This window comes from Phasianus colchicus, chromosome 4 (assembly GCF_987193195.1).
Source record: "Phasianus colchicus chromosome 4, bPhaCol1.hap1.1, whole genome shotgun sequence".
NCBI lineage: Eukaryota > Metazoa > Chordata > Aves > Galliformes > Phasianidae > Phasianus > Phasianus colchicus.
The window spans coordinates 29,531,290-29,556,801 of NC_143439.1; the positions used below are offsets into that span (position 1 = coordinate 29,531,290).

The 25,512-nt window shown below is 40.6% G+C and overlaps 1 protein-coding gene across 4 annotated transcripts in view; it reads left to right on the top strand.

The window, feature by feature from the left end:
* ADGRL3 (adhesion G protein-coupled receptor L3) overlaps positions 1 to 25,512 on the top strand; it is a 490,651-nt gene that overhangs the window by 200,026 nt on the left and 265,113 nt on the right. The window lies entirely within an intron of this gene.

Here is a 25,512-nt window from a genome sequence, read left to right on the forward strand (position 1 = left end):
TGTAAGGTTGCTACTTCTCATCCTGTGACCGAGGCCACAGGTTTTCAGGTCCCAGAGCAGCTGTGCCCTTCTGGAGCGGCTAGCAGGATGGGGAACTGATCCTGGTCTATGGTTCTCTGGCATCAGCCAAAGCGAAACCAAGCCCATGTTTCACATCAGAAAATAAAATTCTGCAAGGGTCTCTGTGAACACAGTCTTTTCTCCCCATGCCCCATCTACCTGACAAAAAGCCACTAGGTAGATGTTCCTGTTTCTGATCTTTCCAACAGAGCCAGACTTTGACAGGAGTTGGAAAAGGAAAGGTTTTTCAGACTTCTTGGATGTCAGAAGTGTGGAGTGAAAATGGCAATGGTAATTTTAGCTCTCAGGAAAAAAGGTTTTGATGGGTTTGGTGCCATAACTACTTCACCTGAGTCTGGATTTGTGTTGCAGTTGTTGTCAGGCAGGTTACTTGTACCAGAAAATAGAGGAGGAATCATAGACCTCTTCCTGTACAGCGCTGTCCTAAAGTGCGTGATCTCCAGCAAGATTTTGCTGTGGTTAGGGGAGACTTCTCAGAAATAGAGTTTTATGATAAACATGGTTGTTTTCTCACACAGTCTTCTATTTCTCCTATTTAATATTCGTCAGATAGAATATGTATCCTAAAATTCTCATGCTAAAAGGAAACAGTGGAGTGTGGCTGTGTGCATGACTGTGACGTACAAAGCAGCCTATCTACTGAGGAGAGCCAGTGGAAGAAAGGCTTTTACTGATCTTGCCGAAATGGCCCAGACTTTGAGGGGAAAGAAAGGAACACTTTCTCATCCTAACTGGAATGCAGTCTATCAAATACAATCAATCAGTGGTTCACTTGGGAGCAGGGTAGAGGGCATGAGAATTCATTAGTGAAAACATTGTGCTTACAGTATTTGTAAGCACTGTGTTTTAATTTCAACTTCTAAAGACTTGAGTAAAAAGAAATATGAATGTGGAAATACATAAGCATTTGAAATTAGTCATTTTTATTTAGATGTTTGTTGGACACTTTGACAACTGTGAAGTTTTCTTTTTATATGTCTTTTTTTTCCCCAAAATAAGACATGTTAGAATTTCCCCTGTTCCCATGGACAGATTTAGTTTTGACAGATCATCATTCTGTGATGGAAGAAGAAACTTTGTCAAGAAATATTCAGCTAGCTCTTCTGAGTGCTACACACACTGAACAACATCAGCCTGACAAGCATGCTTTCTTAATCCACGTGTGCATCAAGCAAAGCATAACAACAGGTGGACACTATGCCAGAATGACAATTCAGATTCTGTTGTTTCTTCAAACATGTTGGCATTACCAAGTATCATTGTAAGTTAGAAATAAACCAGTGGTAGCTTATAGAACTTTCTATAGAAACTCTGTAAGTACTTCTGTGTAATTTCTGTAGTGGGATAAAAAGAACTATGAAATCAGGTGATGCAGTAGCAAACTGAAGTGAGTAGCAGACTTGTGAGTTGTGCTGTTCTGTCACAGAACATATGCAGGCTATATTGGGTAGCTTGCAAATGAGTAAGTTGTGGGGATGGCGTTGGCATGCATGGCAGGCCTTGTAGGATGTATGCTCACATTTGCAGAAAAGCCAACGTCCTTGAAACTGAAATATCAGTGATACAGTCTGAATGTTTCCTACGTGTTTTTGAAGTCAGCTCTTACATTAGGGTGAAAATGAACCTGTCTCTGATTTGAGAAGAGTATTTAAAAATTTGGCTTTATAGTCTGGTTTTTGTTATTTTTTTCTTACTTTTTTTTTTTTTTTCCCCTGCAGAAATAGATATATAAATGTTGCCTAGTAAATACTCTTTTATGTTTCTTTTAAGTAAAGTGAAAAGTCTTCATAAAGGGGATGACTGTGTACAGATGGTGATAGCAGACATCCAGCCATGTGCACAACCCATAGGTCTCTGGTACACTGATATAACTGAGTTCTGTGAGTAGAAAACAGAAGAAAGAAGAAACATTTATTTCTTCAGACACGTGTTGCTTCTATTTTATCTGATCAGGCCATAACCCTGCCCTGACAATCTGTGCTGTTTTGTTATGCAGCCCTTGTGTACCCTGCAAGTCTTGTTGGGCTGCAGATCAGCAATTTACTGGCTTGGAACAGCTGTGGGTTAGCTGCTAAAGCTTTGGTTGACTTCTTGTAGACTGGGTTTTTAGCCCAGGTGTTAATTTTGCCCTTGCTCCATACAGCAAGCAAGGCTCCTGCGTGCATGCCATGCAGATAACAAGAGGGTGGGAGTTATTCATTGAACCTTCCTACCTGACGTGAGGGGTCTGCTTGGTGCACAGGCTCTGAACACTGTCCTGACCCAGGCTAGAAGGCAGTGGTTCTCCTGCTTTTCTCTGTCAATTTTTTTTTTTCTATTTTTATTCCTCATCCACCCACACTACTAACTTTCAGAGAAAGCATCTCTGTTATTGTTCACAAAGTGTCTATTTTTCAAAGCTCTAACATACAGTGGTACAGATGCTTCAGGCAGCCTGAAAGCTGCAGTCCCCATGGTTCTTTATGACAGAGAAGGGTGATGCAGAATAATACGGTAGCCGGTTGCTCAGGTCTAGATAGGATTTTTCAACTGGATGCAGTCATGTGTCACATGAGTTCTGCTAAGTAAAGTGAGTGTTCTGAGGTTTTCTTGGCTTTATTTCCTTACTGCCGTGGTGTCTTTGTAGTCCAACAATTTGTTTCAGCAGCTTCCTTCCTGTGATGGTTCTCCATTGGTTTTGTTATTTGAGGACACTAACAGCAGTTTTCTGAAGCGGCCTGGAGATTTTGCCTGTCCAGGCTGTTACTGTATTTTACAGTAGCTCTTTACTTTCTACGTACTCCGTATTTTTATATGAATATTTTAAACACTTATAGAATGGCACTATAAACACACTGCTTGGTAAGCTTTTTTTTTTTTTTTTTTTAAATTTTCAGTAGGTGAATTTTGAGAAGCAGTGTACTGTGTAAAATAATACCTTGTTAGTTTTATGCAGCCTATAGATTTGATTAAAATGCAGTGGAGAAGTGTCTCAGGTATGTATGAGACCAAATGCAAACCTCTCCTGAATTATTGCGTGGCTGTCACGTGAGGCTTGCTGGGAGAAACTGTAAAAGCTGAGTGATGTATATTAATAGAACCATGCTGGAGATCACGGGAAAGTGTTTTATTATGTTCCAGAAATATTGTATCTTTTTTTATGGTGATTTTAAAAGGCAAGAACAAAGTGAAATCTTGAAATTAATTTGACTGTTAAAATGTAACTGTGTTGGAAGCTTAAGGTAGGACTGGTAAGGCACAATTAATTCTTCTTACACACTGACAGAGCTGTTTGACAGCTGCACCATCTGGTTGGGTGTGGGACAGACTGAATTTGATCAATATTTATTTTGCAGTTAACTCCTAGGTTGCTGCTCACCACCCAAGAGAAATGGATTTGGAGATTGATTTCCACAATTGGAAGCAGGGGGCTGAACTGGCAAAGGTGTTTTGATACCTGAGAGGCAAAGCAAGGCCAAACTATGATGTGGAAAGGCTCACAGTTGGTGTGGGATTCCCTGAGACCTGAATGTGGACTTCAAGTCAGCGGGGCACTGCTCACTGCTGTATGCTTCTACCTGGCGAGTGACAGGTGACATGGCAGTACAGAGTATACTGGATTTTCTCTGTGTTGCGTGACCTGAGCTCAAACTACAGCTTTTTCTGTGATGGTAGGGTTCATCTCGTCTGCTTAGCTTCTCAGTCCTATCAAACAGATAACAAGTCGATCATGAGCAAAATCTCTTTTCCTTGACTGAGATGTCAGAAGCTTGGTGGGATGCAAAAATACAGTCCTGTACATAGCAGAATTCCATGATTTTTGTTCCCATCTGAAACAGGAATAGCAGTTAGCCCAAGCAGACTATAAAGTTACACTCAGTTACTAAAAGGTTAAAAGTTGAGATCTTCAGTCTGTCCCTGTTTCTACTGCTGTTCTGCAAGTGATGAGCCAAGCCATGCTCCTGTGATCACACTTGGCTTTGCTGCATTGATATCTGAGAACTTTGTGTCTTCTTTCAATCCTTAAATTTTAGGTGATATAGACAGAAAACGTGTTTTGGGCTCCTGATGAATGTTTCCCTTAGTGTTTTTTAGCTTTAGTTGGGGCATTAGCATTTAAGATGTGTTCTTCCCTGCTGCCGTATCTACCTCCCTTCAGTGCTATCATTGAACTCAACGGGAGTTTTAACACAGAGTTCAGGGAAAGCAGTGTTAACCCAGCAGAAGCTTGGAAAATCTTTTCTGTAAGAAATAACTTTTTACATTGGTGTAATGATACTTTCTTTAATAGAGCAATGGGGTGCAGAGAAGAGGAAGGGAACACATGTACTTAAGGTTTTTTTTTCTGCTGAGTAAGCTGGCTGGAATTTGACTTACATTAATTAGTTCTAATTTCCCCCTCTTTCTCACAATCACACTTGGTTTTGTTTACAAATGTTAGCGTGATTTCTAGTATCCCCCTACCTTACTCTTCCTTTTTTTCCCTGCAGTGAGAACCAAAAGAAAGCTATACTGGGACAGACTGAAGCCCTCTCAACTCAGTGTCCTGGCTCCATCAGTTGTTAGCAGTAGGTGGAGGTGAGAGGAAAAGCAGAATAAAGGCACATCTGTGGTGGCAGTCAGAAACAGTCCTTGTTTCTGATTTGAAAACTTCTTAATCCAGAGATAACATATGGATTGCAGTGTTAAAGCCACTGACATACCTTATACTACGTGAGCTTGTCCTGTTCTTCCTAAACGTCTTTGACTTCTGCATTACCTTGTGGCAGTGAGTTGCCAAGGTTATTACATGCAGAAAACCATCATTGTGCTTATTTGAGCCTTATTTTGAGCCTCCTGTGCGTGGTAGTATGAGAAGTACTGAACAACCATTTCCTATCCGCCTTCTTTGTACCATTGCTGATGTTTTACATTTCAAACATATCTGTCTCATTTTCAAGCTGAAAAAGCTGCTTCAGTGTTTCACAGTGTATTACAAGGAGGGCTTTAGCTTCTCCATCGATCCTTATCACCAATGAGTGTTCTGTAGTAGGCAGCTTTCGAGTGAAGTCTAAATGAGAATACTTTTTGGATGGGCCTATTGCAACTGATGAAGACATGAAGCGTGCTGTTATACGTTCAGCTCAGGACACAGCCGTTACTGCAACAAGGAAGGTTTCGTGCCTTGTGTGTCCTCTGCAGAGCTTCATTGCCTCACCTCTTTCTACATGTCAGTAGCTGATCTGGGTTAAAGCCATAAAGCTTCATAAAACAATTCCTTGGTGTGAGAAAGCTTGAGAGAGATAGTGCTTAGTAAAAGGGGTTGCACTTCAGAGCATATGCACGTTGGCTCCTTGTCAGCATACCTTGCTGCAGAGTGCAACCTTGCTCTGACCAGTCTTGAGGCAAGGGAAAGGCACAGCTTTATCTTTTCTTGCCCAAACTGGCTAGTGAAACCAATTTAGCTGAGGATCTTGCTCTTGCAGTGACTTTCTTTACAAGGACATGTTACCATCTGTTGAGAAGCTTGATGGGGTGGTTGATGAGTAGGAATGAGCAGCAGCTTGCATGCTGCTCTGGTAAGAGTGAAGCCACCAGAGATGCTGACAGAACCATAAAGCTAAGGCTTGTAGGGAAAGCGGAGGATGGGAGTGAGCATTGTACTGGTCATACATAGGCTTGTATTGGTCCTTCCAACTATTCCTTTATGATCCTGGCCCATATTCTGTTCCAGCCCTAATGTATAAAGTGAGGACAAGAGCACTATTCTGCCTCCCATCACATGACAGGCAAGAAATTGAGAAATGCACTCAAATGGTGTGGAAACTGTCTCTGCGCAAGTGTGTAAAATAGCCTTGACCGGGGACTGCATTCATCTTCAGACTCTGGTTAAGGTCCTTATGTTGCTCTATAAACAAATATACTGGGAATAAGTGAGGATAACAAGGTCAATATCAAGAGAAATTGAAAACACTGAACAGCCATCAGGTGCTGTTATTTGTTTTAAGGAGCTAAAATAAGGCATAACCTGGAAAACTGGAGCAGTCTGTGTAGTTACAAGTACATTTATTTTTTTTCTAATCTCTTTTTAGACCTTGTTTCTCTCCATCCTTTTAGTGTACTGGAGATAGATGACTGCAGGATCATTTAGCAGCCCTCAGTACTGCTGAGAACAGTGCCTGCTGTTGTAATTTGTCACTAAATTTTGTTCCAAGTTGGTTTTTTCTGTATTATTCCTTCTATTTTCTTGCTTTACTCTTTCCCTCTTGCCCATAGGTTTCTTTTCATTTGCGAGCCATAGACATCTCAGAGAAAGTGTTGAAAGCCAGTAGTGATGACTTAAGGCATTTGCAACTGCTCTAAGGGGAAAAAAGGTCTTATGACCTTTTCTGTCTAATTGTTGTGACCAGTTGGTTTCAGGAGCTCTTTGCTGGAGGCAAAACAGATCTAAAACCGAAATGACAAGAACGCCTACCCAGAGCCATTAACCAGCTAGCACATACATTTGTGGAAGATGTGTTACAGCCTCTTCTGACAGGAGTGCCAGCATTTTGTACTTGGCATATTCATACTGCAGCTCCTGTAAGTATATAGGAGCGCTTGCGCCATTAGAACATGATCACACACTTGCTACCACGTAGAAGAAGCCCTAACAAAGAACAGCCTGGCATGCGTAGTGCCACCCACACGTTTGCCTAGCCACTGGCTGCTTCCCCAGCTTGGTGTGACTACAGTAAATGGAGCAATCTCCGTTATACAACATGGAGCTGTGCATGGATGCACTGCCTGGCTGCTTTGCCCAGTCTGTGCAGACTGAGGATGGTATTCTGTCTGGCTTTTAGCAGCATGTGGAAGTGCAGCTCGATCCCTGACGCCATCTCACAGCAAAGGCAGGCCTTGCAGGTTAGGAGAGTTTGAAGGACCTGCTCTCTATCAGCAGATTACTAGGTGAAGATTTAGGGAAAATATGTTTATTGATGCAGGGTATATTGTGCCCTTACCGTTGTTTCTTCCGTACCCTCCTCAGTGTTTTGTATTTCTTGTATCTGTTTTTCTCATTGTTTCTGAAGAAATCTCCATAGCAACCTCCTTGGTGTGGGGAGGAAGGAAACTACGCTGGAGAAGCGAGAGAGAGACAGCCTGTGAACATGGCTAGGGATGCGCTGTATTGTAACTACCTTTGTGAATTCTGTTCTTAAAGAAACGGTTCAGTTTGGGGTACTTTCTGGAATATGAAGTGTAAAATATGGTTGTGCCAAATGAGACTCACAGCAGGCAAGAATTACAGCAGTGCTGGTTGGAAGGGACTTCTGGAGATGTGTAGTCCAACTTCCCGCTCAAAGTAGGACGTTTGCCAACCATGCATCGACATGGGAGTGTGATTAAAAGGAAAAGAAAACTGCTATCACCATCACAATAAATGAAAGAGTTCTATGCACAGTTTCAAACACACAGCAAAACTTTCTTTTTAAACTCAAGTCCCTTGCAAGGAAAGGAATAGTAGGGAAAGGAAGACGTGAGTCTGTACACAGAACTCTCTGGAGAGTAAAGATAAGAAAACAACCATAAAATTTGCTTCTCAACCTGCCCTGGGGCCTCTGTTCTTCTGTTTGACAGGGAAGCTGTTGTTGTGAACACTGCCCAAGGCTGAATGGGGTTTACAAGTGTCCTCATGCCAGTCAGAGCCATGCAGTTCTTTTACCCCAGAACTAGGAGAGAAGGCAGAGCTGATTCTGTTAGAGCTGTCAGCCCTCTAGCTCTGGCACAGGATTTCTGGAGATGGTGCAGACCCTCTAGCAGGGAATCTATATGTATGTTAATGGGAAGAGTGTGGATGAACAGAAAAGACCCAGTGAAGGACTAAGGTATGAGCAAACACAGATTACAGGAACTTGGAGCATAGGAGATACAGATTTACCCTGTGTGTGCACAAGGCTAGAAGAGATTGCCAAACTCTTCTGACTGCCATATTTGCAGCAATGCTGTGAGTCAGCAACCCATTCAGTTTGTTCTGGGTGGCCAAGCCAGCTGCTATGTAATTCCAGCCACACATTTAAGTGGAAAATATAAGTCCAGGGAAATCTGACCTAGCGTGGGTGAGATAAGAGTGCAGTCACTCTGTGGTTAGCAAGCAATGCAAGCATGTTGTGATAACAAGCCCATGCAAGAGGAGAGGTTTTTGCCTGAAGGTTCATGCAGCTGACGTACAGCTATACCATTTGTGGCGGGGCATGGATGGAATTGTAGGACAACGCTGAAGGATACCCTGGAGCAAGGAGGCAGAGCAGATATCTGGGCCCTGTCCAGCGTTTGAATGTAACATGAGGATGCAGCTGAAGGAAATGAATGCCTACAGGGTAAGGTGAAGATGATAAAGATAAAAATAAGCCTTTTCTCTTAGCCTTGTCTCCTATTCTCTCTATCCTTGCTACGTTCCTGTGATTTTTGTGATGCCAGTGCTGGTGAAGAGCATTGCATCTCTTGAAACCACCTCATCCTTGGTGGGTGCCAGAGAGCATCAAGAGTCCTTTGGCAAACTGAAGAGTTGGTCCAGTCTAAGACTAATGAGGATGCAGAAAAGGAGTTGTTGCTAAGGGGAAAAGATTAACCGCTTCCTTACTGGTGATAAAACCAGCTGTTGCTCTGGGTTATGACAAGCTGACCTGGATGAGTTGCTCAGCTTTCTGACCTTGGGAAGTTACTGCAGCATTTCTGAACACAATTGCCTGTGGTGGAATGGCTTCCAGGCAAAGAAGGAGACTCTTGTTGAAGGCATTTGCATGGCAGGAGCCCAAGGATGCCACAGATGATGGTCATTAGGAATTGCAGTGCAGAGGTTTGTGCACGTGTAAAGGGAAGGATGATGCAAATCTCAGGCTTGGATCTTTGGTGAGCTTGCCCGACTACTGATGGCTTACACCCTCCTCATTTCTACCCAGCATCTCTCTGCCTGGTTACCTTGCCAAAGCAACTGAGGAGAAGGAAACAAAAAACAAAAGCCCTCTAAGCTGCTGTGTGGGATCCAATTAAGCTTTTCACTTGGGCCAAAAGGAAATGTCTCCTGTAGATTCTGTTTGTTTATTTTGTTTAGTTGTTTTAAAGTGCATTTGGGGAAACACAGAAATATCTTTGCAAGATATTTGTTTCGTTTGGGAGATGCTACTGTGGAGCAGAGTTGGCTGTGCACTTAAAAATGAGAGAGGGAGATATGGCTTGAATATTACTTTCCAGCTCTGGTGTGCCTTGCAGATTGCTTTGTTCAGTGTGAATCACACATTTGATAAAAGCGACTGCTGCACCTTCTTCCTCTGGCTTTGAAGTTTACTGGAGTTGTGGCAGCTCTTTGTATAATTCTACTAATAGAGAGATTGTAATTTTAGAAACATGTTTTTTTTTTTTTTTTTTTTTTTGTCATATCCTTGCCCAGCACAAGGTAGATGGAAATAAACTCTGAGTTTACCAGATTTGCTGTGCTCTGCTTGTGCTGAGAAAGGATGGTGGTTTGGTAAACATATTCACAAAAATGGGAGTGACTGTCCAGCATAAGTGGACTCAACCCATGCCATAGGAAGGCTGCCACTTCATGTGACAGACCCGTTAATGGGTGTCTGTCAAAACAATTTTGTATTTGGCCTTTTTTTTTTTCCTTGTTGTTGACAAACAAATGTAAAAGCAGAAATGGCTGCTAACATGGGGTTTGCCTTCAGGCTCCTTTGTGCTCAGGGACCCCCCACTATGCTACTGGAGATCTGTTGTTACCTCATTGTTAGAGCAAGGGCCAGCAACTGCCAGCTTCCAGATAAGGCTGCTGCTCCAAGGCACCTTTTGGGAACCATCCCTGCTTGGCAAGGAGTGGAGCGAGCACCTCACAACGGGCAGGGAAAGGGAGAGAGGCTGAGAGAAATCTGTATTCACTGTGCATTATGACTGGATTTTTAGGAGCTCATCTCCCACTTTTTTGATGGCTTGTTTAATTTTAGTCAGTTCGGTGAATTAAACTTTTTCGCTTCACCTCACTTAACTTCTGTGTGCAGAGAGGCCTAAGCAATTGATATGACTTTTGCTTTTGCGGCTGTTATTTTCTCAGGCATGTTTCTGATTACTTTGTCTCTGTGGCGGTTGTTTGTTCTTCTCCAAAAGGGGGACAAAGCATTCCTGTTCTGTATATATTTAATTAATTTGTCCTCTTATGCATCCGTTTAAAAAAAAATAAAGAAGAAACAGGGAGAAGCAGGGTGGGGTCTCCACTCACAGACCTTTCTCTGCCAACAGCAGGTTTCTCAGCTCTCTCTTAATTCATATTAAAAGCAGAAAAGCAATATACTACTTACGATTTACTCTGGAAGCAGCTGATTTTTAGATTGTGAAGTAATCTCACTGAACAGCAGCAGAACACACAATGCTCGTGATGCCGCATCTCTCCCATTTCAGTGCTGGGCTTTTGGCACAAAGCCTGATTTGCCCAGGGCACAATATCCCAGGAATGCAGAGATGCTGTTGCACCTTTTATTACATATATCAGTGAGTTGACGATAATAGGATTGCTTCTCCACAATAACTGTAACCACCTTCTTGCCCCCCTTTCTGCCTGAAGCAGTAAACAGCCTTTAGATTTTGTGTGGCAATTTTACCATGTCCCCATCTCATTACAGACCCCTGAAGATGAACCAAGCAGCAACAGTGAGTTCTCTGCAGTCTGTTTGTGGTGGCACATCATATTTTCCTGCCCATTGTCATTTGCATTCATATCAAAGAAAGCTGCTTGGTTCCCTTTCCCCTGGGCAGCTTCAGGAGTCAGTCACCACTCCCTGATGTGAATGGTAACAAAGGCAGAGAAACTGCTCATTGATTCAGAGCAAAAGAGTCCAAGTGGATGCTTTGATTTCACAGCATCCCTGCCCAGTGAGGGTTCCACAAGGTTAGGCTGCAAGTGCTCCTCCTTGTTGCGACTCCTAAAGCATTTTGGCAATGAAGAAGTGTGAAAGATAAGCAGACAGACCTCATGGATAACTTTACATTAATAATGATGACTTATAAATGCCACTGTAAGACAAATGATTGCTCTGTGAGAGTCAGACTGTCATTAAAATATCTAACACCGTAGAGGGTCTGCACTGGTGGTAAATGGGTTATTGACTTTCAGCTCCTGTTTTGACTAAAATGGTATACAGGGTCCAAGGACTCCAGCAGATCCTAGTGCCTAAGGTGGTAATGTATTCTGTAAATCAATACTATATTAGTAATAAAAATGACCAAAGCGTATATCCATTAAGCATTCATAATAGAAATTTGTTTAGGTTATATACTGTGTGTATTGATTTCTGCTATTTAAAGATGAAGTATGTCTTTCAAGCAGAGTGCTTATATGCATGGCTGCCTACATTTTAAATCCATTTATTTTTAATATGAAGATAAACTTAAATAACATGGGGAAATACGTATGAATAGGAGTCAGTGTTTTAAATTGCAAAGCATTATGGGGGTGTAAGTAGATGTCTGACATCGCTGAGACCTAAATATTGCTCTGTGGCAACATAGTAAGCAATGTACGTAGCACTCACTGCATCTCCAGGTTCCAGGTAGCTGAAGTTTTTCTTGGCTTTGTTACCTTAACATTGAATTGCTTATCTTTGCAGCGGATAGGACTTAAGAGGCCTGGGCAGTAGGACTTTGGAAATAATGCCTATCCCAGTAACATCATCCCAAGACCATAGCCTCCTCTGCCATTGATTTGATATTGTATGATGTTCACCTCAAAGATTTAATATAGCTTATAGAACCTAGAGACCAGCTCGAGGGCTTTGTAATATTATAACATGTAAATTAGCCTTCCAGTATGGTTATCCAATAAAACAAACACAGGCAGACTTACTGAAAGCAGTAGTGCCTCACCTATGCTTTCATTTATCTTGAACTTACTCTGGCTGCCTGGTCTGGGGTCCAGTATGCCTTCAGCAGAAAAGAGGTACCTTTGGAAATGAGTGTTTGAGAGAAGGATAAATGTGCCATAGCCACAGTCTTTATGTCTCACTGCAACAAATCAAAACTGTTTTAGATTACACAGATTATGGTTCATTATGAAAACAAAGGAAGCCTCTAACTGAAATCCCATCTGTTGGTTTGCATTAAGCAATTCCCTTCCTCCTCCTTGGCGTCTCTCATTCCTAGGAATTCAAAGAAGCTGTCCTGGAACGTTTTTGTCCATTCGCCACCCTTAGAAAAAGGCAAGATACAAACCTTCTTTGCATGGATAAGCGCAGCAGGTATCTGCATAAAAGCTGACTGAGATATTTTTAATTTTTTTTTAAACTGAGATAATAAATTCAGTGAGTTCCATGCTGCCACATGTCCCTTTCTCTTCCTGTTTTCTTTCTCCTAAATCTTCATAAATCTTTGAAATACAAAGAGGCTATTATGATCAACAAGCCAGGCTGTTGGCACTGTAGAGATCTCACCCAGTGATTTGTGAATCAGGCTCCCCCATCTTCTGCTTGAGCTGTAACGTATCTTTCAGAAAAATGCCCCGTTTATAGGGACTTTAGCTGATAAGAAATACACTGAATACCAAAGTTCAATGCTAAATTACTCGCACTGTTAAAAATATTAATTCTAACCAGAACTTATCTAGCATCAGCTTACATCTATTGCATCTTGCTTGCCTTTTTTCTGCTGAAGGGCTCGCTGCTATAAGAAATACTTTCTCTCCACAAAATCTGCATGCTGCAGGATTCTCTTGTGGACTAGTCAAACAGACTGAGCTGCTTTGGTATCTCACTGTAAAACTTGTTTTCTAGACACTACTTTTAAAAATATATATATATTGTAAATTCTTTTGCAAGCCCTGTCAAACTTTCTGACGATCTTTTTGAAGTACAGACACCACAAGGTGTTGAAGTACTGGTCTCCTTACTACTACATGCAGGGTAATTTCATCTTCCCACTTCTCCTTGTTATTCACCTCCTAATACTTGCAGAGATCATGTTTGCCCTTTGGAGCCGCTGCGTGGTGTTCAAATGCTTATCAATCATGAGAACAGTCTTGTTTCAGAGTGGCTGCTTGCTAGGCTGTGGACTGACATAATGAGCACTTTTTGTATTCCTACACGGGCTTGTATTTGTCTGTGTTAAAGCGCGGTGTGCTCAAACAGTATACAGATCAATCTGCACCACCGACAAGGTCCATGTCATTACTTAGCATTTCATCAATTTTTGCGCTGACTGCAAATTTGGCAAGCTTGGAGTTTATTTTCTTTCAGATCATCAAGAAGCGTGTTGAATGATTTTGGAGTGATGAGGTTCTTATTGAACTTCCAGAAAAGCTTTAGTTGGGATGACGATTCAGTGTTCGCATTACCTTTTGAGCAGCAAGAGCTAATGCATTTTTTTCTATGTGTGGTGGGAGCTATGTTCTGTTTTCATAACCTTGATTTCTTTAAGGGTTGCCAGCAGCAATGTGCCAGTATCCCAGATCAAGTTAAAAAGCCAGCATGGGGTTCCTAAAAGTGTGTGTGTTATTTTTTTCTGCAAACTCTTCGATATAAGATATCTAATTCTGCAAAATGAAAAAAATATTGGGTTTTAGTACTTGCTCTTATATCTTTCCTAATATCAGAACGAAAAGCACTTCTTTATCACTCTTGAGTTATGAATACATCTATTTGCTTCCTTCCAAACACAGATTTGTGTGAGTTATGGGAGAATTATAGGGGGTTGATTTCATGCTTGTTAACTGGCTGTGTTTGACACATACACCTTATTATTTTAAAAATATTGCTGCTGCTTAAAATGTTTAAAAAGTGCAGTTCTTCTAATCTGATTGTCTGTAGGTTTGGGGAGAGTTGTTTGTTGTTGTTGTTGTTCTTTTCTCATAATTGTAGAGTGGGGTCACCTGGAAATGGACTTCTCAATTTACTGCTCGCAGTTTGAATGGTTAAATTTTTATTTTTCTTCATTTTTGCTTGAAATATTTTCATCTACAGGATGCTGTTCTGGAAAAACCCTTCAAGTATAGATGTTACCACTCAGAACTGTGGTCATCTCACTTTCCTGGTTAAATTGGTTCATAAATTTGGTCATAGGCATCTTGATTTTCTTTTTAATTATTATTATTATTATTAGTTCTCGTTTGGTTTTATTCATGTTCAACTAACATTAAATATAGGAACAGGATCCTGTGTGAAATTAGCCTGAGACAGTCTCGCTATAAAATTTTCTTATCATTCTTAGTGCAAAAATAGACATCAATACCTTATTAGCTTTGTCAGTCATGATAGAAAACTTCCAGCATATACTTATCTGATAGTAATGCAATGAAAAAATTATAGAGAGGTTTAGGAGGTGTTTTTCTCTATTCCTCATTTGAGCTGGGGGTTATGCACAGCACAACATCCTCTGTGCTAGCACCTTCACCCAAAAGCAAATAGAGCACATGTTCCACTGCTTTGAAAACTGTTTTTCAGAAAGAATGAGCTCAGCAGCAGACTTCCTCTGTGACCCTGTGGTATTTTGCCCAGGTAGTTTCCCGTATCCCCTGTGAAACATTTTTGTAACCATACCTCTGCAGAGCGTTGCTGCGGGAGTGTTTGTAAGTTGCTTTATTATGGAATAATAGGGGGGCACAGAAGAACCAAAAATTAAAAAGTCTGCTTTCATTTTCTTCGTACTCCAGCTGTATATTTGGAGGGCAGTGACAGCAGAATGCTTTTCTTGAATAAGATTGATACAACAAGATGACAGAAATATGCAACAATTTTATTCAGAGAAGAGGCAGAAATTTCTAGATGTTAAGTATAAATAACTCCAGAAGAACAATGCTTGAAATAGGTACAGAAGGAAATGGATATTAAAGGTACAGGAAAAAGTGCTTGAAATGGATCCTTTGTTAGATAAAAATACGCTTCTATTTAGAAGGTGCACTTAAATGTACTGTAACATAATTACATTGTAAATTAACTAATAATCTCCCAGAAACAATTTGATGAAAACTTTTCCATGGTGCTTTTTCAGCTCAGAGGAATCTTTCAGGAAGGTCTTGACATGTACAAAACAGCAATATTTGGTAGCTCAGCCCCAAGTTGATTGTTGTGCCTGGAGGATGCCTGCACCCCACTTTCCTGGAGTGTCCTCTGACCCTGGGCTGGAGTCCTGGGAACTCTCACCCTGTAGATGACCACATCCTCGTCTTGCATCCCCTCTTCTGTCCCAGTGGCTTCATCTTATCAGGGGATTGAATAAGCCTGGTTTCTTCTGACACACTATTTGCAGAGGCATGGACTCATTTGTAGGGATGGAATCATTCATTGGCTGTCTTGTTGAAAACTATCCTTTGCCTCTAGCCCTGATATCTGTCTGGTTTTGTTAGGTAGTTACTTTCCTCTTTCATTGACGGAGAGATCAGTGAAAAATTTAATTCTTTCGTCTGCCTAAAGATAGAGCTCTTGAAAGATGAGAATTTGAAGCACAATTAGTGAATATGCTTAGAGAAAAAGTCTTCCATCCATCATAGTTGGTTGCAGTGTGTTTTTCCTGAACCAAGTTAGATTTTCTTCAATCAGATTTTCATTGAACTTGTGAGCATTGTGCCCTCAAGTGTAATATCTGCATCTGTTCATTACCTGTGCTGCATGGTCATCCCTTTCTGTGCTACCACAGCTCCTGTCTCTAATCTGCATGTATTTCCTCCTCTCTTATTTTAGATTAAATGCCTTTTGTAGTGCAGTCCTGCTATGGTTCAGTTGTGTGTGAGTGTCTTGGCTTGTGGCAGAGCCCCGTGCATTCCCACAGGATGAGCCATAAATCATTATATCCAGAGCTGTGGGGGCTTTCATAAAACAGGGCCTCACAAACTCCACAGGTTCTAACTGGCGCTGCATTACTTCTTATTGAGCACACTGCCTCTGACTTGATTCATGCTTGGCAGTCATGGCAGTACTGCAGAACAGGCGTCACCTCCTTGCCCAGGGGCTCTGGATCTTTGGTAGAGTTGTTCGTCTGGCTCTTTTGGGAGCGGTTCATCTGTTCAGAGCAGTTTGGGAGTCTACAGGTGAGCATTATTTCAGTTTTCTCTGGCTCATCTTGAGGTGAGCACACTGTGTGTACAGGTACTGTACATACACATATGTATTTATGCAGTTTTTACAGACCAATATCCACACAGGATACATTAGGGGAAAAGTGTTTAACCATGGTATTTGCTTTGAGCAGGTGTGTGCAGTAGGAAACCCTATTAACTTAGGGTTTTCATTTTGCTTCCTAGGATGTGAACTATTTTGTGGAGATAATTTAATTCATTAGTTTTAATGTTTTGCTATCTTCCATTGAGGAAAATGTGTATCTGTGGGTAAAAATATGTGATTTCCTTGAAAATCTGTTTTTACTTGGAATATATTTCCACCTGGAGCAAGCATGTATTTTTCAGCTGTTTCCCCAGGTTTAATTCTGCTGCTGTTCTGTTTTTGTAAGATTGATGGAAGCAGATAAAGATGGCCACTATTCAGACAAATACGTACATTTCTGCATAGTGTTTTTTTTTTTAGATGCTAGAATATTTGGGTGAAACCCTTGGTCTTTGAAAGTCAGAAGGGAGTTATGCTGCAGACTTGATTAAGTGAGACTTTGAGATCGAGAGGGCCACGAAGAATGGCTTGAAACAGCCCGCTTGTTAATTCTCGTTAGTGTGCCTGTAGAAAGGATCTTGGATCTCCTGCCTCTCTTACTTTCTGAGACGGAGCTAATAGATGTCATACTTTGGGAATCGCTATCCAGCAGCTGAGGATAGGTTGCCTTTGTAGATTAGTCACAGCTCTTGCTGACAAGCACCCAGTAATTTCTAAAAGCCAATGACCTTTATGGTGTGCTGAATAGGGGACCCCAAATTGCATCCTGACATTTACGCTTTATAGTTTGTCTATTATATGTAAACCACATATTCATAGAAGTGTGCTTATGTATTTCTACATGTACATATATTTTATATACATACATATGAAACCTATGATGAACTATGATTCTGGGAGAAGGCAAGATCTCAAAACAGTCTTGGACTTTATAAAACTTCTACAGAGTTATGGCTAGTGGAAAAGAATTCTGTGTTGCTATTTATGGCAGAGGCTCTAAGGGGCTGTGAAGTCTAAAGCATGAAGAAAAATGTCATTTATTTAACAATCTACGGTTTATCCATATTACTTGCTGGAGATGGCTAGCCTTCAAGTTCTTGATAATTTCTTGTAAAATTAACTCTACAGGAGTCATTCATGGTCTTCTTCTGTGATGTGAAGTAATTGTTTAACTTTTCAATGTTTGAAACCCCAAATTTATGGGTATTTGAATGACAGACTCTACACTTGCAGAAAAATTCTTCCCTTTAGATACCATCCCTTCTCTCCAAACAGCTCTTCAGATTTCACAAAGCTCTCCTTTCTGGGCAATACGAACTTAAAAATAGATTTACTGCACTGGTAAGTAAGTCCATAAACAGCACAAAGTAATCCTCACTCTGCTGTTCATCGTTTCTTTAATAATGCAGATATTTCTACAAGAGCTTTAACGTTTCCCTTCAGAGACTATTCAGGGAACTGTAAATCAAAATTAAACTTTAACTTTGAGATGTTACTTGGTAGAAGTATATTATTTGCAGGTCAGACTGTTTCAGCAAAACCCCAAATACATCCAATCCATCTGATTTGCCTCTGCCTTAAAAGGATTTCTGCCTGATGACTTCACTGGATCTGTTCCTGAATATGGGACTTGTGTTTTTTTTTTTTTTTTTTTTTTCCTGTCGTTGCTATGGGATATAAATGAGAAGTAAGTTCTTTTGCACACAGCCAACTTCCAGGACAGTTTTCAGAGCCTCCTTCTCCTTATCTCTGTCCTGATCACTGAAAGTTATTAGCTCATGGAAGTTATTCCAGATTTAGATTATTTTAGCAAGGGTAAGAATTTCAGCTGGTATTTTAAATATAAACAATAATAAAATATGGTGTCAAATGAACTTTGGATTTAATAGGAAGCCTGAAAATGATAAACATATCCATTTTTCTTGAGTGGGTAAGCCCTTGGTACTCATTTATCTCACTGTCTTGAGATACCTGCCATGGTGGTTTATAATAGTTTTTATCTCAGATTAAAAAATTAACCTTACTAATGGCTATAATAAAAAAGCTACAGTGAAGTAATTTAAAATGAGGTGAATTTTGTTATTACTCAAATTCTACTGGCTTCACCACATTAATTTGTGCTGCATTAAATTTAGAGACTTCAAGGTTGTTTGGCAGTGTCAAAGTCAAAGCTTCCCTCTTTTTTGGAGACAGTTAAATGTCTACTGTAACAGCAGTAATTTTGAATTGAGTAAGTAGTATATGGCCCTAATGTGGGTTATGATACGTGGATTTGGTTTTTTTTTTTTTTTTTTTTTTTTTTCTTTCAACAAAAGGGACTGGTTACTGCTGCACAGAACTGAAAACTTCTTTTATTCAAGTTATTGAGTTCTCTAGTGTCTGAATATTTAGCAGGATGTGAAAACCTGATATTTAACTGATGTCCTTTTAGGCTGGAGGATGAAAGTAGCATGAGAGTTGCTTATACATCTTCTGTACTTCAGGACTTTAGGCACAGATTTTTACCCTACCATTGCACAGTTTTCTTAAACTTGAAAGTTAATTAACTCTAAGGAAGACTGTGCATTTAAAGAGCAGTTTTATTGGAGTGCCTTCTTGTATGTGTCTTTTAATACAAATGAGACGATCCACTGCAAGGGAGGAGGTACTTGGGTATAGATATTTCCCATTATGGGGCCTGAATATTAATATACTTGCATTGGGCCATCCTCTTGAAGACAGGATGTCTTTTGTCTGTTGTTCTCAACTTCTTGTTTCTACTTTAATTAAATTCAGTTAAGTGGCATTTAACTCAGTTTGGGTCTGTACTTCTGACCTGTGATTTGAAGGTAGGTTGTCATTTTTTTTTGAACAGCACATTAAATTCAACCTTGTTTCCTACCTCCTGAAATGTTTTGATTTCTTTCTATGACCTTAGCTAACCTTTGGTGAGCTGATACATTCTACAGCCTGATAGGAAACTTTTTATTTTTAATTTAAATGCTGGTTTAGTATCTTGATGAAACTGAGCTGACCTGCCTCATGAAGAGGCCCAGTGAACACCAGTTTGGGCAAAGGATCAGCAGCTGAAGCACGGCATAGTTGCCATGTGGTGACAGTGATCTTGCTTTCCATCACCTAACTTCATTTCCTCATCATGCTTCATAATGATGCATGGCATTGCCAGCAATTTTCCTTTTTGAACATCCATCCTTTGTTGTCTTCTCATTCCTGGCCTGCTATTGAGAAGTCACCCACTTGCAAGTTCATCCACTTCTTTTCTCTTTGTGCTGATCTTCTGCCATTCCTCTTTGCCCAATATGTACAAATTTTTCATTTTTGGAAAATCTTCTGCCCAAACTGAGATGTGGGGAAGTAAGGGGGAGCAGCAGAGTATTTACCAGTTGAGCCCAGTAAAGAGAGGAGATGAGGACGGTCAATGATATGAAGTATGAGCAGAAGTAACCCAGGGTGTATCTTGTCTGGTGCTTAACTCTCAGGCTGCTATCTGTGAGTGTCCCATGGGTAGTAGAAAATCTGCCTGTCCTGGCTGTTCTGACCTCTTGGGGCACCTAGAAATACAGGCAGAGCTCCTGTGAAAATGAAGGGTACCTGCTGGTGCCTGGGGACAAAGGCTGTTTGGGCATAGCCAAGTTTTCATTGTGCTTCTGTCAATATCCTTGGCTGCATTGCTCTGGGAGTTGCACTCTGTGTTTTTGGCAGCCCATGTAGAAATGTTTACTACACCTTTCTCGTGTGTCCCCTCTGCATCATGGGGGAGCATGCCGAATGTAAGCTTGCTGCCAAACACCTGCTGTAATTTCACTCATATAACCTGGGAGCAAATCTCTAGTGATGCCACTTGAATGTTACAGTAAAGGTAGATTAAGCAAATTATGGAACCATGAGGTATTTGACCTGAAATGCCACACAGAATATACAGGGAAGGAGTTGTTTTTTGCATGTGTGTTTTTTTTTTTTTTTCTTCTTTTTTTTATTTGTCTTTGCTGGATTGTTCTACAATACTGCATTTTTCTTTCGTTGATTTTATATACTGCATTCCACTGTTGAGGGTTTGCTTTTGCAATTTGCAAGGGCTGTTTCTAGTTGACTGTTTGCTCGGTAGTGGGTTGGCACTGCTTCTGGTAAAGAAGCACAAAGGAAAAAGTTGTAAACTGTTCTTGATATCTTCTATGAAATAAAAAGCCCCAAATAGCCTGGGGATATTTGATATGCATATGGAAACACAGACTGAAGCTACATTCTTCGCCTTCTGGGGTTTATATCCAGTTCTCCCCTTCATTTTTCTAGCAGATATTGAAGAGCTTAATAGAGGATTTCAGGTAGTTTTCCCATTTTTAGAACTGGACAGCAATCAACAAAGAGTGGGGGACTGAGAGTGGAGACCAGCACTGTCCGGCTCCAGCCTTGCACAGTCAATGTCTCCAACCATTTGGCCACACTGTCTGCACTCAGTCTTCCTTTCCTCCCTGGAGAAGCTGGAAATGGATGTTGGAAGCATTTGCTGCAATGAGTTGGCACCAGCCTTTGTCTGTAGGATGCACCTTTAACCCCTCTGCAGGCTGGGAGTGGAAGAAAGGCTGTCTTACCCTATTCCTTTAGAAAAGATGCAGAGCTCTTTGCTGTTTAATTTGTTGTCACTGGACATAGAAAAAGTGAGAAAAAGAGAACAGCATTTCTGTGTTTGTATTCCAAGCACAAGTTTTCCAAGAACTTTAGACCAACCAGTATTTTTAAGCTTGTCAGAACTAAACTAATATTTGTGAGCATGAAAAGATTAGAGGAATGAACACAGTATTAATGGGAGAAATGTTTGTTGTCGCTATCTCAACCTGAGTTTTTATTTGCTACTAATATTGTTCTTGAGATCAGAGGCCAGATGTAATTTGGATTAAGGAAGAGAAGAAATAGTGAGCTGTGTTTGCATGCTGCAAATGAATGCAGTAATGCTGCTTTATGTCTTAATAGGAAAATAGGAAAAGTGGCACCCTGATTTAGAAGAACACTTAAGAGTGTGCTTCTCTTTAGGAAGCGACAGTCATATAAGGCCTATTGACTTGAATGGGTTCAGTCTGTACCCATTCCAGAGGTAGGTTTATATGTATTTATTTCTGCAGAATCAAGATGAATGGTGGGAATATTAAGTACTGTGAAATTACAGACACAGAGGCATTTCTCCAAACCAGTAGGAAACCTTTTCCCCTGGCATGCTGTGTTTGCCTTTGGGAGCAGTAAGTCAGGTGTTTTGCTAGGCAGACAAAATCCTGCACAGTGCTTGTAAAAATAATTATCTCTACATTTTTAGCTTTTTGTTTTGCAGCACTTAAATATGCACTTAAATTTCACTCTGAAAACTCTGAGCCAGAAAAACGTTTCTTTGGGAAAAATGCATATAATACCTAATTAAAAACATCATCCCGCAGTTTTCTTTTAAAAGTACACCTACTACCATCATGCTTCCAAATGTAACAGAGCTCAACAAGTCTCTGGCAGCCAAGGGGACCCGTAATTTAAAGGCTATTTCAGCATTTTGATTAAGCATACAGTGATAACCGCAAGCCCGTGCCCTGCAGGCATGACAAGAGGCAATTATGTTCTGAGGTCAAAAGCAAGAGGGAAAGAAGCACAAGATTTTGATGACTTAATTCTCAAGCTCATGGAATTAGCAAAGACAAAGAAGTTCTAAATTGCCCAGATAAAATCCTGTGGCTCTCTGTGGCTGTTTCTTCTTCTGATCTGACTTTACCTTTTATAAGCTCTGGAGTGGAGTTTTCCAGTGAATGGCCACACTTGCAAAGCTTGAGTTGGCACATGTTTAAATGTTAAAAAGAGTGTTTTTCAAAATTTTTAGGTTCAGCTGTCCTTATTTAGATAGATATCTGCACATAGGATACTGCAGAAAGGCACCTGCTTTCCAAAGTAGTGGGCAGCCGTCAGCTCTTCTTGACTTCCAGCCAACAATTAGGTCACTTATTTAGGAGATTAAATAAGGAGCTCAGTGAGAGACTGCAAAGATAGGGAGCTGCTCAAAGGAGAGAGAAGTGTATTAATGAACTAATACAATTGTGCTGTGTATTTCACAGATGGGCTTTTCTCTATCTTATTTCTTAGCAAGAAGCAAAAAATAATAATAATTTGCTCCTCACAGGAAAACCAGTGAAAATGATAAAGTAAGATTATCGTATAAGGGTACAGTGTCGACAAATGTGTTCATGAGGGAGATAAACAGCCAACCTCTAATGTCTTTTGGGAGTGTTTATTGCAGGTATCAGGATAGAAAAAAGCCATATAGAGCAGCTCAACTGATGGAGGGTGGCAGGATGGAAAACATGCACCACTTCTTTCTCCTATCATAATGTTTTATGCTCTTCTGCTATTCCTAATTCCTGATCTGAATAGTTTGACCAGGGTGTTGCATTTATTTTATGCCATAGGTCCAAGAAATAACTGTTGACTCCATGATATCACAGTGAAGTGTCTGTAAGTGAAAGCTGTCCTTCTAATGGCAAGTGACCGCGTGACTGTGAGAACCAAAAAGGTGAATTCTAGTACAGGATGAATCACATCCAGAAATGTTTTTTATCAGTTCAGGCATTCTTTAATGGGAAATAGAATGCAAGAGTTTTTTTTCTTTTGTTTGTTTGTTTTTTGTCACAAGGCCAAGTTGGATAGGGCCCTGGGCAGCCTGTTTAGAATTAAATGTGGAGGTTGGTGGCCCTGCCAGTGGTACAGGGGTTGGAGATTCATGATCCTTGAGGGTCCCTTCCAACCTGGGCCATTCTGTGATTCTGTGAGATACTTCACCGGAGATAGTTATTCATGCTTTTTCAGTAGATAAATGCCATAAAGTCTCGTGTACATATAGAATATGCAAGAAACGTCCTCTCACATCTGGCGCAGAAGTGTGTAACAGCTTTTATTAACCCCTGTATTTTCATATTAAGTGTAAAATCCTCCACTGAGGAGCCTGAAGTACTATGTCTTCCTTATTGATAGACTTGCTGTGTGATTAGGCTGCTGTCTTCATTCTCAGATAAACTTCTATTTTAATAAAACCGTATTGCTAGTTGCAGCTTATAATGTCCTATTTCCACAAAACATGAGAATTAAGATTAGCTGCTTATTTACAGGATTTCTGTTGACAAATACACCAGGTTTGGACAAGTTAATTCCCAGTCAGGTAATTTCTGTGACATCATGTTTAGTGCTTACCTACCTTGACGATATAGAACAGTTACAGCAAAAAATGCATAGGAATTTACAGCAAAAATGTATTTTCTGAAGCATATGGGTCAGAGGTTTGAGCTTTGTTTCATGTAGCAACAACTGCAAAACTAAAACATTTTTAGCATCTATCTTTGCAGTTACTGTAGTCTGTAGACACATCCACAATCCAAACATTGAAGCAAGTGGCTGTTTTCCAATGTTTTCTTTTGCATAAAGTATAAATGACAGTTGTACTACTGGAGAAAAGTATCCAAATTGCCCAAGAAACTGACCAGAGCATAGCCCCGGACAGCTAATCTTGACTGTATAGACCTCATTTTGCCATTTTTTTTGGCAATTAATGAGAGTCATCTAAGCACATGTCAGTAGGAGGGAGTGCACTTGGCTTCAGCATTCTGCCAAAAACTGCTAGAAACCACCTGTCTCCTATACTGCCAATCTGCCAGGTTTAGTACAGAAGAGTCTCAAAAATTAAGAGCTCTCTGCAGCCCTTTCCAAAACCAACATCACATCTAAAATTTTCTGGTCCGCGATGGGCCTGTGAACACTGAAGCTAATAGAGGAAAATAAAACTTTTCCCTGCTGCCATCAAGCCCGATGTTTCACATAGCAGGGGGCTGCTAAGGATTTCTACAAACAGATTCTTTCCAGCAGACCTGAAACTTCATTGTGTTATTTGAATGTCTGGCTAAAATTCCTGGGCTTTGCCAACTCTGACTTTTTGTTGCACTTTTTTCTTTGTTCAAATCTTGTCTATACCTCCATGTCCTATTCTTCTTCTATGCATCTCATAGCTATTTGGGAACATAAGGGCAAAGATGAGGTATTGCATCCTGGGGGCTTGTGCTTGTTCTCTTGCCCTCTTTCTGAAACAAGAGAGTCTGGTTGCATGAAGAGTTTACTGCATTGAACGGATGTATGGTGCAATAGGAGACTAGGGCAAAACTGTTAGTCTAATCGCAGGGAAGAAGCACATCTTACATGATACAAACCCTAAAGCTATGGTAATTGGAGAAGCTATTATTGAAGAATAAATGCATGTCTGTCTCAGGAGTTTGGCAGTTAGTCCACAACCCTAGCATATCACTGGGTTATCCCTGCAAATTTACAGAAATGGAAATGTTTCTCTGTCCTGTAATGCGTATCTAAATGAGACAATTGACAATAATAGAATACTGTACAGAAGTTAATGTAATGTGTTGGATTGCTGCCTGCAGACAGACAGACAGAGGCAGCCTTGATACTGCTAAGGGGTATACAGAGGAACATCAGTGTGCTCTTTTTTCCATGAGGAAATGTGGAGTGTGTGCACCATGTGGAAGTTTTATGGAAAAAGACAGCTGTGCATGGAAAGGATTTTTTCTTTTGGGAGTGTGTTGTGGTGTTTTTGTAATAGGGTTGAGGTGTAATTGAGTTGTTTGAGGATGTTTAGTGTTGGGTGGCACCTGGGTCTGTTACAGTCAAGGTTGCCTTCCCTTTGACTGTTCTGTGGCCATTACACATAAATACAGGATATATGAGATGCAGAGTTTTGTGATTGGAACAAGTGTAGTACAGTATCAAGCCAAAATAGCTTATTGTCCCTACAGCTGGAAACCTTTGTGGGTTTTTCATCCTCAAGGAATTAGGAAGCATAGTTGGCTTTTGTTTCAGCTCGTGGCCAGTACACTCAGCTGGGAAACAAATAGTTGGCTCCTAGTGTCACTGTGGGTTTCCTGTGAGAACTTGTGAAGCCATGTAATCCTTCTGTGGCCCAAACAAGAGCAACAACATGTAGCTACTCCACAATACGTATTTGGTAGGTTCTTGTATTCATGTTAGGATGTTGGTGATCTTCAGATCAAAGAGACTGTGGAGATGGAAAGTATTCTTCTTGCCATGTGAGTTTGCTTGCTAATTCTTTGGGCTTTGTTTTCAAGGTATCTCAAAGCATATTTCTTCTCTAATTAGCAACCAGTAGCTAACATTTCTTTTAAAACAAGTAAGATTTCTAAGGCTGTTTGAATGAACTTCACAAGTGTGTGGCAGTCTCGAACATTCAGATGCAAAGCAAAGCCGAGACTGAAATTTTGATCACTGAGTTTCACATGTACTGGCATTTCCATGAAAAATATCACTGCAGGGCCCAAAC